Consider the following 20777-nt stretch of genomic DNA (forward strand, 5'->3'; position numbering starts at 1 on the left):
GATGAAGGAATTGAGTGTAATATCTCCAAGTTTGCAGATGACACTTAACTGGGTGGCAGTGTGAGCTGTGAGGGGGATGCTAAGAGGCTGCAGGGTGACTTGGACAGGTTAAGTGAGTGGACAAATGCATGGCAGATGCAGTATAATGTGGATAAATGTGAGGTTATCCACTTTGGGGGCAAAAACGCGAAGACAGAATATTATCTGAATGGCGGCAGATTAGGAAAAGGGGAAGTCCAACGAGACCTGGGTGTCATGGTTCATCAGTCATTGAAAGTTGGCATACAGGTGCAGCAGGTGGTGAAGAAGGCAAGTGGTATGTTGGCCTTCATAGCTAGGGGATATGAGTATAGGAGCAGGGAGGTCTTACTGCAGTTGTACAGGACCTTGGTGAGGCCTCACCTGGAATATTGTGTTCAGTTTTGGTCTCCAATCTGAGGAAGGACATTCTTGCTATTGAGGGAGTGCAGCGAAGGTTCAACTGACTGATTCCCGGGATGGCTAGACTGACATATGAGGAGAGATTGGATAAACTGGACCTTAATACATTGGAGTTTAGAAGGATGAGACGGCATCTCATAGAAACATATAAGATTCTGACGGGACAGGACAGGTTAGATGTGGGTAGAATGTTCCCGATGTTGGGGCAGTCCAGAACCAGGGAACACGGTGTTAGGATAAGGGGTAGACCATTTAGGACTGAGATGAGGAGAAACTTCTTCTCTCAGAGAGTTGTTAACCTGTGGAATTCCCTGCCGCGGAGAGTTGTTGATGCCAGTTCATTGGATATATTCAAGAGGGAGTTAGATGTGGCCCTTACGGCTAGGGGAATCAAGGGGTACGGAGAGAAAGTAGGAAAGGGGTACTGAGGTGAATGATCAGCCATGGTCTTATTGAATGGTGGTGCAGGCTCGAAGGGCCAAATGGCCTAATCCTGCACCTATTTTCTATGTTTTCTATGATTGTACCAAGCAGTATGGTGGTGCTCAATACCATGACGGACACAAACTGTGGTACATTGTCAATGATTATGACCTCTGGGAGGCCCCACTTCATGAACATACACTGCAGAATAGTGATGATCATTGATGAAGTCAATGAACTTGTTGTAGCGATTTCTGGCCATTTGGAATGCAGGTCATGTACTACAACAAGGAAACGCTGGTGCTGTGGAGCTGCTTCAACTGGACAAAAGATATCCAACTGAAGTTGTTGCCATGGTATTCGTGGCCATGGAATGGGCTTCATTGGCGCTGGTCGGATGTTTGTGGCCTTTTCGCAGTGTGAGACAAACACCTCGATGCAAGTGTCAATCCCAGGCCACCACTTTGAATCGCGACATCTCTGCTTCATGCAGACAATGCCAGGGTGTCCATCGTGTGCCAATGAGAGAAAGCGCTGTTGAAGTGACTTGGGATTTACTGCTCTATCACCACGAGCTAGGCATTCATCGTTCTAAACAGAAAATTCATCATGAAGTCTGAAGAAGGTTCTCAGCTCTTCCGGAATTTGTTTAGGCCACTCAGTCTGCCGGAGCGTAGCATCACTCTGTGATTTGGTTTTGAGTTCGTCGCAGGAGACAGGGTTTCTGATGGACTGAGTGATGATCGACATGACATATGTGTCATCATCTGTGAACAAGTCAGCACCAGAGTCCGAAGCAAGTGTCGAGTGGCTGAACATGTCAGCTATGTGGTTGCGATTGCCAGCGATGTACTGTACATCAAAGTTATACTGATGAAGGCGATCTGACCATCAGCTGATTCGTAGTGGTCTGTGCCCAGATCCAGTTGTAGTGAGTAGCTTAGTTAGCGCTTGGTGTTCCGTATGGACGGTAAATTTCCTGCCATAGAGGTAGACGTGCCAGCGCTCACATGTGTAGATGCAAGCAAGTACTTCGCGTTCTGCTGTAGAATATTTACGTTCTGCAGACGAGAGCGTGCGAGAGGCGAAGGCTACTGGTCATTCCAAGCCATTGCGAGAGCACAGCACCAATGGCTGTGCCTGATGCATCCGTGATGACGTACATAGTGGCTTTCGGATCAAAGTACGCGAGGATAGGAGGGGACATGATTTTCTCCTTAAGTGTGTTGAATGCCTGAGCCTGGGAATCTGTCCGTTCCCAAGGGACGTCCTTTCGCAGAAACTTGCGAAGTGGTTTGGCAATGTACACGTAGTGCGAGACAAACTTCAGATCGTAGTTGCAAGTGCCGAGGAATGATGAAAGTTCTTTGACGTTGGTAGCCTCCTGCATTCGTTGGATCATGTTAATGTTGTCAAGCGTCACCTTGTGCTATGACTTTGTAGCCCAGAAAGTTTATTTCTCCAGCAGTGAATGTACACTTAACAGCATTAAGTGTAATGTTATGTGTAGCAAGTCTAGCTATAACTGCATGAAGTCGCTGGTCATGTTCTTCCATTTTCCGTCCATGGATAACAATATCATCAAGCAGATTGAGGGCTCCCTCTATGCCTGTTAGCATAGTAGTGACAATCTTGTGAAATGCACTTGCTGCAGAAGATAGTCCATCGGGCATGTGTCAATACTAATACAGACCATCATGCGTCGTGAATGCCGTGAGCGGTTTGCTGTCCTCTGCTAGGGGTATTTGCAGGTAACTGCGCCACATGTCGAATTTCGTAAAAACTGTTGAGCCGTGGAATTCTGAAGACAGTTCGTCGATGGTAGGAAGACAGTACTTGTTGGGGATGATGGCCTTGTTGACCTCTTTCAGGTCGATGTATAGGCAGATCTCCCCATTTTTACGCCAAGCAATGACTAAGTTCGAGATCCAGTGTGAGGAGTTGATGCTCTCAATGATTCCCTTAGATTCGAGTCGCGTTAATTCTGCGGAAACTTAGTCGCAAACCGCGAATGGGGGACGGCGAAGTCGCTGCGTAACTGGTTTGATGGAAGGGTCAACGCAGGGTAAATGGCAGAATTTTGTTGTCACTCCAAACCCTGTGAAATTTGAGGGACACTGCTTGTCAAAGTCCACCATGTACACAGGTGTGCCGGTTGGGTCGTAAACTTTGAACCCAAGCTTGTCAAAAAGGTCAACACCCATAAGACTTCATCCCTTCACGACAGGAAAGGAAAAGTTCTCCAATGTTATGTCCTCGTAGTATATTGGGACAGATATGATCCCAAGCACCTCAATTTTGGAGTCGGAGTACGCATGGAAGTTGACAGTGCATGAAATGGGTTTTGTACACAGCCTCACTCAATATACGGACTTTGGCTCCAAGGTCAATGAGGAGGCAGATGGGTGTGCCATCAATGTTTACATCACAGTCCTTGAATTTGCCCAAACCGATGTGCGAAATGTCACTAATGGTGCAATCTATACTGGGTTCATCACTATCGGGGTTGTCCACACGTCAAATATGTTGCGATGAGCGACAGACACTAGAAAAATGGTTCATTTTACCATGTGCAGAGCATTTCTTCCCACGTGCAGGGCAGTTAGGACTCTTTGCTGAATGTGATTTGTCCCCACAGTTAAAGCAGTGGAAGTTAGGCCCGCAATCCGTATTGGGTGGCTTATTACTAGCCCTGGGTCGCTGCTGTGATTTCCACTTTGAAGGAACGCCTTGCACATGGGCTATAGCTGAAGTCTGCTGCACAGGGGGAGCAGGGGATCTGATTGCTTTTGAATCGGAAAGCACTGATTCGATTTGGATGTCCAAATTAGTTGCTTTATCCAATGTAATTTTGTCATCCTCCATTAGCAAGCATTCTTGAATGTGGGGGATCATTGTTTTCTCAATAATTTTATCCCTAATCATTTCCTCTGTGAGTACTCCAAAGTTACACTTAGCGGCCAGTTCAGTTAATGAAATGATATACTGTTTGATTGGTTCACCATTCCCTTGCCCCCTTTGACGGAATTTGTATCTCTCCATCAAGATACTTTTCTTTGGCCCAAAGTATTTCTCTCGAGCACTTACCGCTTTGTCGTAGGACTCCGTGTCTTCAATTTGGCCAAAGGTGCATTGGCCTTCGGTGCCGAGGCAGTGGATAAGTATTGTACGGCAGTGAGCTGGTGTTACATTGTCGCCGTCTAACCCACTCACCGTGATGTTCATAGAAAAGCTTTTTATCCATCTCGGTCATGGAATTGGAGGGTCCCCAGATGTGGAGAGGATAGGCGGGAGGGGTGGGGTTAAGGAGGTTACTTTGATTCATCCTCGTCGCCAAACTATGTTGTGTACGTAAATAAACGGACTAATTGAAACAGGAGAAATGTAACTAACTGTGCCCTTTATAGCAACTCCCCAAAACGGAATCCCAAATCAGCTTGAACCAGCATGTTTACAGTAGTGTGTGAATAGTTCCTGCAGGGTCATAATGTCTGCCTAGTGAGGGTTCGTGTAACAAACAAATAGAGTATGAACACAACAATAGCAACAACAGATTATCTGGTCATTATCACATTGCTGTTTGCAGGTGCTTGCTATGTGCAATTTGGCTGTCGTGTTTCCAACTTTGCAACCGTGACTACACCTCAAAAGTACTTCATTAGCTGTAAACTGATTTGAATGGCCTGGAAGGTGCTATATAAATGTAAGTCTTTCTTTTTTTCACCCATTTTCTTAGGGAATCAATGTAAATATCTACTTATACCTTAACTCAGTTTTCCACCTAAGTTATGGTTGGAGATTGAGAGTGATCCAGGGAAATTCAGCACCAGAGAGGGTTTACCTGACAAGCACTGGATATCAGGGAGTGGCTAGTTTGAGCGAAAGTCAATGGTTATGTAAAATTCCTAACAGGCTCCAAAGTATGTGATCTGCAGAAATCTTCCTTTTGATGTTTGCTTTATGTGCTGGAAAGCCCGTTTCTCCTTTACTAAACTGTTCTTTGCCAATATGTCAACTTCAGTTGCAGCAGATATTCCTAACAGGCTCCATAGCATCTAAAAGTTGGAATTAGTAGCTTGAAAAACTAGAAACTTTACAGCCATAAAAATAATCCCTCTGTCCATCTACAATTAACCCTCATTCCAGATTAATTGTCCACAGTTTAGGCTACACATTTTAGACTGAATGTGGCAGCCACCATACAAGCGACTCCCTGTGGTACTAACATATACTGCAATAAAGCAATGGAGAATAGTGTCGGCAATAATATTTTGAACTTCACTGTTGGAGTGCAGCTTGGTGTGGGCCTAGAATAATGCACAGCATCTTAACTAGGAAAAAGCAAGTCTAATGAGGGCAGACAAAGTAACTTTACATATTGTAGATCAATGTCCAGTCCCTAAAAGCAGCAATTTGATGTTCCTCTGCAAGGGATTGCATATGCTGCCAAGTTGACCTGGAAATGTTTACATTAAGGATTGCATTCGGACCCTACCGAATTGATGAGCTACCTCCAAAGACACAGTGCTTCGGATATGCCATGTAATTATTGTTAAGAGATAACTGAGCCCTCATCCTGTCTGTACAATTTAGCAATGTGGTTTTCACATCACTGACCTATGTGGATCTTCCCCTGATATCAGGAAATGCCAAAAGCCTGAAAGTTGATGTTACAATTACTGCTCAGCACAAATTGTATAAGATTATAACCGTAATTATTTGATGTCGCTACTGCTGTCAGAAACGACCCTGCATTATAAGTGGGCCAAATTAGTCAGCGCAGGAAATCGATCATATTGCAGTGTACAAATAGTGCAGAAAGAAAAGAAGAAACTTGGATTTATATAGCACCTTTCACAACCTCCGGACATCCCAAAATACTTCATAATTAATAATGTACTTTTGGAAGTGCGATTACTGTTGTAATGTAGGGAGATGCAGTGGTGAATTTGCGCAAAGCAGGTCCCATAAACAGCAATGAGATAATTTACCCAGGTCCTGACTGTCCTCTCAGGTGGATGTAAACAATCTCAAGGCACTATTCAAAGAGGAGAAGTTGAGTTCTCCCAGTGTCCAGGCCAGTTTTTATCTCTAAACCAACATCACTAAAACAGATTCCCTGCTCATGTATCTCATTGCTGTGTGTGGGACCTGTCTGCGTGCAAATTGGCTGTCGCATTCCCATACATTGCAACAGTGGCTATGCTTCAAAAGTACTTCATTGGATGTAAAGCACTTTGGGATGTCCAGAGGTCATGAAAGGTGCTATATTGATGCAAGTCTGGTTTTTCTTATCAATTTAACATCCCACTATCTTTGATGCAACTTAAAAGCTTAAACAAGTACGATTACACATTTTGCTCTCACTCAAATAATGAATAAAGAATTCTAGTATTTTGTGAGGTGATATATAAAATCTGCACATACTTTGTTGAAGTTTAAAATCTCGTTGCTATAAAAATGAAATCATCATTTTTGTGCTTTATGTAAGGGTGAGCCAAACCCTGGACCAAGACCGCCCTAAGTAGAGGAAGAGCATCTGGGAGGGCACTGAGCACCTCGAGTCTCGTCGCCGACAGCATGCAGAAAGCAAGTGCAGTTAGTGGAAGGAGCGTGCTGCAAATCAGACTCTCCACCCACCATTTCCATCAACCACTGTCTGCCCCACCTGTGACAGAGACTGTAATTCCCATATTGGACTGCACAGTCACCTGAGAACTCACTTTTAGAGTGGAAGCAAGTCTTCCTCGATTTTGAGGGACTGCCTATGAAGATGATGAGCCAAAATGCTGAGTATTTGAATATTGTGTAATCAGCAATCAGACAAGAGCTGACAAGACTCATCACACTGCCTCCACCTCACAATTGGCAGATAAATTATAATTACTGACCACACACAGTATGACTGTAATTAGTTAGAGTTATTTAATGCGTGTCAAAAATAAATTGAACTGTGAATTAAGTTTCCATTGATTTTAGAACCTTATTGTCCAGTGCACTAACCGGCAGATCATCACATGCATCTTAAACACCGTATTCAAATAAATGACACTGAAGAGCTCAAAACAGAGGAGTATTGCAGCAGCATTCAGGGCCTTGATCAGCTCTGATTTCATCAAAAATAGCCTTAGGCTATATTTGATGAAATCAGAAACTTTTAGAGCATAGACGGAGGCCATTCAGGCCTTCATGTATGTGCTAGCTCTCTGAAGAAGCTATTCATTTAGACCCATTTCCCCTGCCCTTCCCTCCATATCTTTTAAATGGTTCTTTTTCAAATGTTCATTCACTTCACTTTCAAAAGCAATTATCCATTTTGTCATGTATTCATCTGTCATTGTAACCCATGTATAAACTGACCTAAGTTGTACACCTTGAGAACACTGACCACAGAGGGCGAACTTGTGGGAGACACACCTAACCTGGATTTTCCGGTATAAAAGGGGAAGCTCCACCCACCGTCTGTCTCTTGAGGTCTTGGTAATAAAGGTAACTGGTCACAGAGTGACCTTCTCTCAAGTATGGGCCTCATGGGCATTTATACTGTATAGTAAGGACATATTTTTGGTGGCGAGAAACTGGGATTTCAACCATGCGAGCATGGCCACTAGCAGCACAGAAGAGAGGTACTGCGTTGGTGATGATTGGGATGACTTTATTGAGAGACTACAGCAAAATTTTGTCACTAAGGAATGGTTAGGATAGGATTCAGCCAACAAACGCAAGGCTCATTTCCTGACGGTTTGTGGATCCAGAACGTACTCCCTGATGAAGGACCTTCTAGCGCCAGAGAAGCCGGCGGACAAGACGTTCGAAGAGCTCAGTAAGTTGATCGGTGAACACCTTAAACTGGCGAGCAGCATGTACATGGGGAGATACCAGTTTTACACGCACCGGCGGCGAGAAGGGCAAAGCGTTCAAGACTTAATGGCAGATCTCCGGCGACTGGCGAGCCTATATAAGTTCCCAGATGCATGCAGAACGGAGATGCTGCGAGACTTTTTTATTGAGGGCATCGGGCACGCTGGGGTTTTCAGGAAACTGATTGAGACCAAAGACTTGACCTTGGAAGTGGCAGCTCTGATAGTTCAGACAATTATCTTGGGGGAGGAAGAGACCAGAATGATTTATGGCAAAAATCTTGGCTCAAATGCGGCAAACGACCAGGGAGTCAACATTGTTAATGCGGCACACAGTTCTCGAGGCGGACAAGGGCAATCGGACATGACCCAGCATGCAGTCGAACCCAAAGGGGGAATTCAACAGAGAAAATGGCTAGCTGAACAGCGATTCATGCCATCGCAATGGACAATGCAGTCAGTAATAGGGCCATCAACAGCTATTAATGATGCTTTTAAGGACAGATACAGAGACAGTCAGAGATGATCGACTGGTAATGGACATTTTGTTTCCAACAATGGGGCCTCCAGCTCATGCTGGAGGTGTGGAGGCAAACACCCAGCCAGAGCTTGCAGGTATCAGCAATATACCTGCAGAAATTGCAACGTCAGCGGTCACTTGGCGCGTATGTGTAGGAAGCCTGCAGCCAGGTTGATGTACGAGGAGGACAGGCCCGATGTAAGCCCTACGAGACCAAATAAATACTGGGGGAAATCGCTGGAAGCTGAAGTTCAGCGAGTTCATGTGGAGCACATATACAGTTCATATACCAGGACACCACCGATAATGATGAAAGTGCTCCTCAATGGCATCCCAGTATTAATGGAGCTGGACACGGGGGCCAGCCAGTCCCTGATGAGTATCAAACAGTTCGAAAGATTGTGGGTGTCCAAGGCCAGGAGTCCAAAATTATTGCCGATTCACGCACTGCTCAGACATATACAAAGGAGATCATTCCAGTGCTCGACAGTGCCACGGTAGTCGTGACCCACAAAGATTCGGAGAACAGGTTGCCACTCTGGATTGTCCCAGGGGATGGTCCCGCACTACTGGGGAGGAGTTGGCTTGCTGTCATGAACTGGAAATGGGGCGATGTCAATGCAATTTCTTCTGTGGAGCGAGTATCATGCTCACAGGTCCTGGACAAATTTGACTCATTATATCAACCCGGCATCGGCACTTTCATGGGGACCAAGGTAGTGATTCACATAAACTCAGACACAGGGCCAGTACACCACAAGGCCAGAGCGGTGCCGTACATTATGCGGGAAAAGATAGAATACAAATTGGACCGCCTGCTGAGGGAAGGCATCATCTCGCCAGTCGAATTCAGTGACTGGACGAGCCCGATCATGCCGGTGCTCAAGGCGGATGGGTCGGTCAGGATATGTGACAATTACAAGGCCACCATCAATCGGGTGTCACTCCAAGACCAGTATCCGCTACCGAGAGCAGAGGACCTCTTTGCGACGCTATCCGGTGGCAAACTTTTTTCAAAATTGGACCTGACCTTACATGACCCAGGAGCTGGCGAGTAAGTAGAAGAAGCTGACCACCATCACGACACACAAGGGGTTGTTTGAGTATAACAGATGTCAGTTCGGGATTTGTTCGGCCGCCGCGATCTTTCAGCGAACTATGGAAAGTCTCCTCAAGTCGATTCCAAGGACGGTGGTTTTTCAAGACAACATCCTCATCTCGGGTTGTGATACTGAAGAACACCTCCACAACCTGGAGGAGGTGCTACACAGACTGGACCAGGTAGGGCTGCGATTCAAAAAGGCGAAGTGCGTCTTCTTAGCTCCAGAGGTAGAATTCCTGGGGAGGAGGGTAGCAGCATACGGTATCAGACCGACTGCGTCCAAAACGGAAGCGATCCAGAGAGCTCCAAGGCCCCGTAAAACGACAGATCTGCGGTCGTCCCTGGGGCTCCTGAACTATTTTGGCAACTTTCTTCCCAAATTGAGCACGCTGGTAGAGCCGCTACACCTGCTCCTACGCAAAGGTCACCATTGGGTCTGGGGGGACAGCCAGGAAAGGGCTTTTCATAGAGCACGCAATTTGTTATGCTCCAACAAACTGTTAACGTTATATGACCCGTGTAAGAAACTAGTTTTAACGTGTGATGCGTCGTCCTATGCTGTCGGGTGTGTGTTGCAGCATGTGAATGCCAATGGTCAGTTATAGCTGGTAGCTTATGCCTCCAGAAGTCTGTCCCAGGCAGAAAGGGGCTACGGGATGGTAGAAAAGGAAGCGCTAGCATGTGTATATGCAGTAAAAAAAATGCACCAGTACCTGTTTGGCAGGAAATTTGAGCTGGAGACAGATCACAAACCCCTAACGTCCCTTTTGGCTGACAACAAGGCCATAAATGCGAATGCATTGGCCCGCATACAGAGGTGGGCACTTATGTTAGCCGCCAATGACCACACAATTCGGCACAGACCGGGCACTGAAAACTATGCCGATGCACTCAGCAGGCTACCACTAGCCATCACTGAGGGGCAGCTGAGCATGATGCTGAGATGGTCATGGCTGTTGAAGCTTTCGAAAGCGAAGGCTCACCTGTGACAGCCCGTCAAATTAAAGTCTGGACAAATAAAGACCTGCTACTGTCTTTAGTTAAGAAATGTGTCCTGAATGGTGACTGGGCAGCCATGTACGGGGCATGGCCTGAGGAGTTTAAACCATTTCATGGGCGCAAGGATGAACTCTCGATTCAGGCCGATTGCCTGCTATGGGGAAATCAAGTAGTCATGCCCCATAAGGGCAGAGAGGTGTTTATCAGAGAACTTCACAATGAACACACGGGCATTGTCATGATGAAGGCAATTGCCAGGTCACACGTTTGATGGCCAGGGATAGATGCAGATCTGGAACTTTGTGTTTGAAGGTGCAACACGTGTGCTCAGCTGGGCAATGCACCTAGGAAAGCCCCCCTTAGATCCAGGTCCTGGTCCGCCAAGTCATGGTCACGCATCCATGCAGGTCCTTTCATGGAAAAAATGTTTCTGGTTGTAGTAGACGCCTACTCCAAATAGATTGAGTGTGCCATTTTAAATTCAAGCACATCCGCTGCCACGGTAGAAAGTCTACGGGCAATGTTTGCCGCCCATGGTCTACTGGATGTCTTGGTCAGCGACAAGGGCCCGTGCTTCATAAGCACTGAATTCCAGGACTTCATGGCAGGCAATGGAATCAACCATGTCAGAACGGCACCATTCAAGCCGGCCTCAAACGGCCAGGCGGAACGAGCAGTGCAGATAATCAAACAGGGGATTCTCAGAATCCAAGGGGGTTCCCTACAAAGTCGCTTATCACGCCTCATGTTGGCCAATAGACCCCGACCACACTCGCTCACAGGGGTTCCACCCGCAGAACTGCTAATGAAAAGGACGCTCAAAACCAGGTTATCCCTTATACAACCTACTATGAAAGAAATTGTGGAGAGCAGGCGTCAGTCACAATGTAACTACCATGACAGGAATGAGAGGGCACGATGTATTGATGGCAATGATTCTGTTTTTGTCCTTAATTACGCTGCAGAGCCCAAATGGCTTTCAGGCACTGTGATTGCCAAAGAGGGAAAATGTGCTTTGGTAGTTAAACTTACTAATGGACAAATCTGCCGTAAACACATGGATCAAACTAAAAGGAGGTTCAGCAACCCCATAGAAGAAGCAGAGGAAGAACACAATGTAGAGTTTACTCCACCACAGGTGACCGAACACCGGAACCAAGTGGAAGAGAGCCCAGTCACTGTGGGCAGTCCGGACAGGCCTGAGGCATTGCAAACAGCAACACTCAGGCCAGCGTCCATCAACCGGAGCCCCAACTCAGGCACTCGACAAGGGAGCGTAAACCACCAGAGAGACTTAACCTGTGATCCCAATAAGACTTTGGCGGGGAGATGATATCATGTATTCAACTGTCATTGTAACCCATGCATAAGCTGACCTAAGTTGTACACCTTGAGAACACTGACCAAAGGGGGTGAACTTGTGGGAGACACACCTAACCTGGACTTTCCGATATAAAAGGGGAAGCTTCACCCACCGTTTGTCTCTTGAGGTCTTGGTAATAAAGATAACTGGTCACAGAGTGATCTTCTCTCAAGTATGGACCTTGTGTGCATTTATACTGTATAGTAAGGACATATTACATTCTGCTCCTACCACTGTTTCTAGTGGGGCATGTCATGTCCGAATAACCTATTGGGGCAGAAATCCCGGCCTCCCGGGCCCGTACAAAGTTTCTAAGACCCGGGAAGGCATTGGAAAAGCCAGTTTTCAGCACACAATGCGCATGCGCTGAAAACCGGCCTTTCCGATCTGTCAAGCTGGAGCTTGACAGATCATCCGCAGATCGGGAACGAGGACATTTGCATGGGCAAGATTGCGGGATTTACGCAAATCTTGCCCAGCAAATGTCCTCAAAATTCTTATGCCTGATAAAAGCAGGCGCATAGTCTACTTTTACAGGCGCAAGTGTTTTAAAACACACAGAAGACAATAAAATTCAATTAAATAAACACATTTTATTGTTAAAAACTCTGCCCACTATGGTGAGTTTATTTAAAACAATAATTGAATTTTTTTTAAAATCAGATAAAAACATTTTTTATAAGACATTAATAACTTTATTTAAATTAATCTTAAATATGTAGTGTATATTTTCTATTTTTTATTAGTGTTTTGGGTGTTTGGAGGGGTTTCTCATTCATAATAATGGGAACTCCAACTTACGGATTTTCCATTATTATGAATGAAAAAATACTGTACCTTGATTGGCTGCCCAGATCCATTTGATTCCAGCTCCAGCTTACGGACGTCCCAACGTGCACGCGCTGTGACGCGCAGGGAGTGAAGGCTTCAAGATCGTGATCTCGAGCGGGAGCAGCAGGAACAGGTAAGTGCGCATTTTTTTTCCTTTTTTCAGTCGTTTGTAAGGACCTCGACCGGGATTTCTGGGACATTGTGTTAAAAAAAACTCTCTCCGGCTCTCTCTCTCTTTTCTTTTGTTAATGATGTTAAACATCTGCCTTATAGTTACCAACTCATCAACCAGTAGATATAGTTTAACTTATTCATCGAATGAAAACCCTTGATAATCCTGAACACTTCAAACTAATCTTCTCTTATCTCTGCTCTAATTAAAAGAGCCTGAGTTTTTTCTGCTCTGCCTTTATAACTGAAGCCTTTCACCCCTAGGACCATCGAGGTAAATCGCTTCTGCACTCGTTCCATGGCCTTGACATACTTTCTTAATAAAGTGCACAGAACTGAACACACTGGAGGGAAAATTGCGGTCGATGGCTTCCTTCGTACAACCGCCTCCGATCCCCAAAAACTCTACGAAAGTACTTGGTGGTCCCAGAGGAAGGTAGAGATCTCGGTCGGAAGCCTCGATTCACTGCGCAGCGCATGGCGAGATGACGTTCAGGTACATACGTACAAACTGGAGTCACGTGGGCCTGGACCATTACTATCAATGAGAAAACCCCCTAAAATATGGAAACACAGCATAATAAATAAATAAAACACTTCACATAGTTAAAATTAATTGAAATTAAATGCAATTAGAAAAAATGTATTTTTTGGAATTTTTTTAAATGTGTTTTAATAGTGTTAAAAATAAACTTACCTTAATGGACCGTATTTTTAATATAAAAATGTGTGTTTAAATTTAACTTCATGATGTGTTTTAAAACTCTTACACTGGTAAAAATAAGCTATGCGCCTGCTTTTACGAGGCATAAAGGTTTGAATGACATTTACTGGGTATGAGTTGGGCAAATAGCCCAATCTCTCCCGTGCAAATGTACTTCTCCTGAGGATGTGGAAGATCTGTCAAGAAAAATCTTGACAAATTGGAAAAGCCGGTTTTCAGTGCATGCTCATTGCGCCCCGAAAACTGGTTCTTGCAAGGACTTGCCGGGTCCATGCGCATTTCGTACGGACCCAACGAGGCTGGAGCAGCCTTAACATAATGGTTCGTATAAGTTTAGCATTACCTCTGCTTTTGTACTCTATAGTCCCTATAAAAAACCTAGGATATCACATGTAACAACACTCAAGAAGTTCAACACCATCCAGGATAAAGCAGACCATTTGATCGGCAGCCCATCCACCACCTTAACCATCCACTTCCTCCACCACTAGTGCACCGTTACTGTAGTGTTCACTATCTACAGAACACATTGCAGCAACTCACTGAGGCTTCTTTAGCAGCACCTTCCAAATCTGCGGCCTCAACCACCTTTAAGGGCAAGGGCAGCAGGTGCATAGGAATACCATCACTTTCAAGTACTCCTCCAGGTGACATACCATTCTGACTTGGACATATATTGCCGTTCCTTCATCGTCGCTGGGTCAAAGTCCTGGAACTCCCTACCTAACAGCATTCTGGGAGTACTTTCGCCACACGGACTGCAGCAGTTCAAGAAGAAGCCTTAGCACCACATTCTCAAGGACAATTAGAGGTAGGCAATAAATGCTAGCATTTCAAAAGTGATTATCCATTCCCGATGCCCATTTCCCAAGAAGGAGTTAATTTTTTTTTAGAAACAACTTTATCAACTCTTCTTCCAACTTTTAAAGATTTGCGTATATGAACCCACCCGTTTGCTCCTATACATCTTTCAAAGTTTTGCAACTGAGTGAATATGCTCTCTCCTTATTATTCCTCACTATGCACTCTGTGCTAAATTTCATCTGATATCAGAGGAGGGCAAAGGGTTTGATTTGGGCAGGGAAAATGGAGTACGAGAAGAAGCTTGCAGGGAACATTAAGACGGATTGCAAAAGTTTCCATAGATATATAAAGAAAAAAAGGTTAGTAAAGACAAATGTAGGTCCCCTGCAGACAGAATCAGGGGAAGTCATAACAGGGAACAAAGAAATGGCAGACCAATTGCACAAGTACTTTGGTTCGGTATTCACTAAGGAGGACACAAACAACCTTCCGGATATAAAAGGGGTCAGAGGGTCTAGTAAGGAGGAGGAACTGAGGGAAATCCTTATTAGTCGGGAAATTGTGTTGGGGAAATTGATGGGATTGAAGGCCGATAAATCCCCAGGGCCTGATGGACTGCATCCCAGAGTACTTAAGGAGGTGGCCTATGAAATAGCGGATGCATTGACAGTCATTTTTCAACATTCTATTGACTCTGGATCAGTTTCTATCGAGTGGAGGGTAGCCAATGTAACCTCACTTTTTAAAAAAGGAGGGAGAGAGAAAACAGAGAATTATAGACCGGTCAGCCTGACATCAGTAGTGGGTAAAATGATGGAATCAATTATTAAGGATGTCATAGCAGCGTATTTGGAAAGAGGTGACATGATAGGTCCAAGTCAGCAAGGATTTGTGAAAGGGAAATCATGCTTGACAAATCTTCTAGAATTTTTTGAGGATGTTTCCAGTAGCGTGGACAAGGGTGAACCAGTTGCTGTGGTATATTTGGACTTTCAGAAGGCTTTCGACAAGATCCCACACAAGAGATTAATGTGCAAAGTCAAAGCACATGGGATTGGGGTTAGTGTGCTGACATGGATTGAGAACTGGTTGTCAGACAGGAAGCAAAGAGTAGGAGTAAATGGGTACTTTTCAGAATGGCAGGCAGTGACTAGTGGGATACCACAAGGTTCTGTGCTGGGGCCCCAGCTGATTACACTGTACATTAATGATTTAGACGAGGGGATTAAATGTAGTATCTCCAAATTTGCAGATGACACTAAGTTGGGTGGCAGTGTGAGCTGCGAGGAGGATGCAATGAGGCTGCAGAGTGACTTGGATAGGTTAGGTGAGTGGGCAAATGCATGGCAGATGAAGTATAATGTGGATAAATGTGAGGTTATCCACTTTGGTGGTAATAATAGAGAGACAGACTATTATCTGAATGGTGACAGATTAGGAAAAGGAGAGGTGCAACAAGACCTGGGTGTCATGGTACATCAGTCATTGAAGGTTGGCATGCAGGTACAGCAGGCGGTTAAGAAAACAAATGGCATGTTTTCAGAGGGGATTTGAGTACAGGGGCAGGGAGGTGTTGCTGCAGTTGTACAGGGCCTTGGTGAGGCCACACCTGGAGTAATGTGTACAGTTTTGGTCTCCTAACCTGAGGAAGGACATTCTTGCTATTGAGGGAGTGCAGCGAAGGTTCACCAGACTGATTCCCGGGATGGCGGGACTGACCTATCAAGAAAGACTGGATCAACTGGGCTTGTATTCACTGGAGTTCAGAAGAATGAGAGGGGACCTCATAGAAACATTTAAAATTCTGATGGGTTTAAACAGGTTAGATGCAGGAAGAATGTTCTCAATGTTGGGGAAGTCCAGAACCAGGGCTCACGGTCCAAGGATAAGGGGTAAGCCATTTAGGAACGAGATGAGGAGAAACTTCTTCACCCAGAGAGTGGTGAACCTGTGGAATTCTCTACCACAGAAAGTTGTTGAGGCCAATTCACTAAATATATTCAAAAAGGAGTTAGATGAAGTCCTTACTACTAGGGGGATCAAGGGGTACGGCGAGAAAGCAGGAATGGGGTACTGAAGTTGCATGAGCTCATTGAATGGCGGTGCAGGCTAGAAGGGCCGAATGGCCTACTCCTGCACCTATTTTCTATGTTTCTATGTTTCTATCTATCTGGTGAGTCCAATAATCTGTCTATGTTCTCCTGAAGCCACTTACAGTCCTCTTGATAGTTAAGCATGCTCTCTATTTTTGTGTTGATATAATGTCCAAATAATTTTTATACATATTGAGAAGCGTTGTTTTCCCAATAACTAGTCACTCAGATTACCTGCTCATACTTTATTGTGGGATCTTGTGAGTGCAAATTGACTGCCGTGTTTGCCAACACGATGACAGTAGCTACACCTCAAATGTCATTAATTGTCTGTAGCGCATCTTTGGATGTCTTGAGGATGTGAAAGGCACAAAATAAACGCAAGTTCTATTGTCTACATGTCGACTGGTGGTAATATACTGGACTACCACTCCATGAGTCGAGTCCTATCATAGTTATTTGTAATAAATATGGTAATTTTTGGCTAGCTGTGAAAAATGACAGTGAAATACACAACACGTATTTATCTCCATCATCAAATTGCTGAACCTATAGGAATGGATAACCCTATCATCCCAAATTACTTTCTGATTGATCCATGCAAATCATGTTGTATTATCAAATCATGTGGTTGGCAGGCACCAATTAAAACTGAGTATCACAGTACACCACATGCACAGAAACCAATCATTACAGTTCCAAGATAAAAAAAGGAAAATGAGATAAGTTGAAATAACCCCATGCATTGACTGGTTGCAATTGGAGGTTTAACTACTTCAGTTCGGTACAAAGTGAAGACTTCTCGATAACCCGTGACTTACAATATAAACAAGCCTACAATCAGCCGTGTCAGCTGGTGACACCTTGATCTCCCACTAGCATGTTACATAAATAAAGTCATGTACAGGGAGTAGTCAGAGGCTGCAACACAATGTGAAGGTTCAGACCATGTTCATGATCTGCGCACCTTTTACATGGATGATTTCCTGTATTAACGGACCCATTGTTATCTTACTGCCATACAGTTTATTTTCTAGCTGTTTGCTGCCCTATAATTATCTGACTTCATGTATGTTTAGTTCATCAGGGTTTCCAACTACCCGAATCTTCCACTCCTCACACACCAGTTTACTCCTCATACCTTGCTTTCTCTGCCCTACTGTCAGTGATTGCTCATTTATCTGCTTCACCCCTGATCCTATGAAACTCCCTCCATCCCTAAATCCCAATGACTTGCCACATCCCACCCTGCTTTCAACAGCTTACTAAAAGCCTTTCCCGTCAACCAGACTTTCAGCTCTCGGTGTCCACGATATTCCTCTGCTGAGTGCTGTGCACCGAGACTTCATTCTGTGTGAGAGCAACACCGTCAAAGTACATTGTTATTGCAGTTGACATACAATCTTTGAATTATTCACTGCAAGTTTATTTTTGCTGTTGTACTATTGGGTGAAAACAAAACTTTTTTTGAGGTGGTGGGGGGCAGGGGCGGTGGAGTAGAGGTGCCCAAATAGTTTTTAAAATGAAACCATCATTGCAATGCAAACTGAGCAGATAGACAGACCCACTGGCATTAACCACAAGATAGAGACATTCCACATCTCAGAAAATCTGGAGGACGAACGTCAAGAATATGACAGGATATACAAGCAATTACTTAAAGAATATTTCTCTTTAGAATGAAACCCCCAAAATTATTTTCAATCTCCATCAATGGAATTTGATGAGGGACAAATGCTGTAAAGTTTAAATAAAGCAGACAGTGTTGGAAATAGACAGCAGGACATTCAGCATTTAAAATATAAAAGGAGACGTCACCTGGTTTATTCTCCTTCAGGTGCTCACAGACCTGCAGTGGATTGCCAGCATTGTCCATGTGTTTTTATAGCTGGACAACCTGTAGAGTTAATATTTCCAGTGGCTGAAAAATACTGGTAGAAATTAGTTGATTCATTTTGTTTTCCCCACAGTAAAAAGACGCAGAAAATCAAAATAACATAAGAAATAGCAGCAGGAATAGGTCATTCGACGCTTCAAGCCTGCTCTGCCAAGCTGGAGGAGAGCTGAAAGTTTGGTTGCCGGGAAAGGCTATTGAAAGCAGAGTGGGATATGGCAAGTCAGTGGGATGTAGGGTGGAGAGAGTTTCATAGGGCCAGGGGTGAAGTCAACCAGAAATGTACATGTAATGCATGCACCCATGAGTATGCTCACAGGTTTGTAGAGCTGTTGCATTGTGAGTAGCTTAGCCAGTCACGTTATGTTCACAAGACTCAATAAAACTCCAACCAATTGGGTCTTGGTCATCCACAATGAGATATGCAGTTGTGAGCCCAGAGGATGAACTGGTAATATGTAGTGTGATTGTTAAACCTTTGTTATTAAACCAACTGGTTATTAATAGCAAAGTGTTGCTATGAATTCTTAAACAAAGAATCCATGAAGCAAAACATTACTGTACAGGTCCTAACTGCCAGGCAAGTAGTGCAGGAGTCCCCCGAGTCCATCTTACTCGCCAACCACTATTCTGTTCTGGGGAGTGCAGCCAGAGCCAAGTCCACAGCACCACAGGTGGCACAGCTGCACAAGGGGAGGGAAAGAAAAATGGAATAGCAATAGTGGTAAGGGATTCAATCGTCAGGGGAGCAGACAAGCATTTCTGTGGCCGTAGACGTGATTCCAGGATGGTATGTTGCCTCCCTGGTGCCAGGGTCAAGGATGTCACTGAGTGGCTGCAAAACATACTGGGACGAGAGGGAGAACATCCAGAGGTCGTGGTCCATATCCACACCAATGACAAAGGTAGAAAGAGGGATGAGTTCCTGCAGCCAGAGTTTAGGGAGCTAGGAGGGGATTAAAAAGCAGGACCTCAAAGGTTGCAATTTCCGTATTGCTGCTGGTGTCATGTGCTAGTGAGTACAGAAATAGGAGGATAGAGACGATGAATGCGTGTCTGGAGAGATGGTGCAGGTGGGAGGGCTTTAGATTCCTGAGGCATTGGGACCGCTTCTGGGGAGGTGGGACCTGTACAAGCCGGACGAGTTGCACCTCAACAGAGCCGGGACCAGTATCCTCGTGGGAGGGATGGGAACCGAAGAATAGATTCAGTGGGGAGAGAAGCAAAGCTGGAATTGGGCAGCAGAGAAGTAGAAGTAGAAAGTGAATTTGGAAGACCGAGGAAACAAGGGCTGGAAAATAGACAACAGGGGAGTTTGGCAATACTAAGTGGTATATACTTCAATGCAAGGAGTATAAGAAATAAGGCAGATAAGCTGAGAGCACAGATTGATACTTGGGAGTATGATGTTATAGCTATTACTGAGACATGGCTGAAAGAAGGGTGGGTATGGCAGCTCAACATTCCTGGTTACAGGGTTTTCAGACAGGATAGAGAGAGGGGTAAAAATGGAGGGTGGGTTGCAGTATTTATTAAAGAAGCAATTACAGCTGTGAGAAGGGATGATATGTTAGAGAGGTCATCAAACATGGGTTGAATTAAAGAACAAAAAAGGGGTGATCACACTACTGGGAATGTCCTATAGACCCTCAAGCAGTCAGAGGGAGATAGAAGAACAACAATGTGGGCAAATTGCTGCAAATTGCAAAAACTATAGAGCTGTAATAGTGGGGGATTTCAACTACCCTAATATTAACTGGGAAAAAGGTAGTGCGAATGGTACAGAGGGTGTGGAATTCCTAAAATGCATTCAGGAAAACTTCTTTTGCCAGTATGTAACAAGCCCAACAAGGGAGGGGGCAGTTCTGGACTTGGTTTTGGGGAATGAAGGAGGTGGCAGGGGTAACAGTGGGAAAGCATTTTGGTGCAAGTGATCATAATTCAATAAGATTTAGGCTAGTTATGGAAAAGGACAAAGGGGGCCCAGGAATAAAAGTTCTCAATTAGGGTAAAGCCAATTTTGCTGAGCTGAGATGGGATTTGGCTAAAGTGTCAAGGGACATACAGGGTAAGATAAAAAAAGAAAAGGAAGCTTATGACAGATACCGAGAACTCAACACTACAGAAACTCGAGAGGATTATAACAAGTGCAAGGGTGCAATTTAAAAAATATATCAGGAAAGCAAAGGGAGAGCATGAATGAATGTTGACAAGTAAAATCAGGGAAAACCCAAATATGTTTCATAAATACATTAAGAGCAAGAGGTTAACTAAAGAAAGAGTGGGGCCTATTAGAGACCATAAAGGAAATCTGTGTGTGGAGGCGGAAGACATGGGTAGGATTCTTAATAAATACTTTGCATCTATTTTCACAAAAGAGAGAGGTGATGCAGACTGCAATGAAGGAGGAGGAGTGTGAAATATTAGATGAGATTAACATAATCAGGGAGGATGTATTAAGGGACTTAGCAGCTTTAAAAGTGGATAAATCTCCAGGTTCGGAAGAAATGTATCCCACGCTGTAAAGAGAAGCAAAAGAGGAAATAGCAGAG

The sequence above is a fragment of the Pristiophorus japonicus genome, chromosome 20 (genome assembly GCF_044704955.1).
Source record: "Pristiophorus japonicus isolate sPriJap1 chromosome 20, sPriJap1.hap1, whole genome shotgun sequence".
Lineage (NCBI taxonomy): Eukaryota > Metazoa > Chordata > Chondrichthyes > Pristiophoridae > Pristiophorus > Pristiophorus japonicus.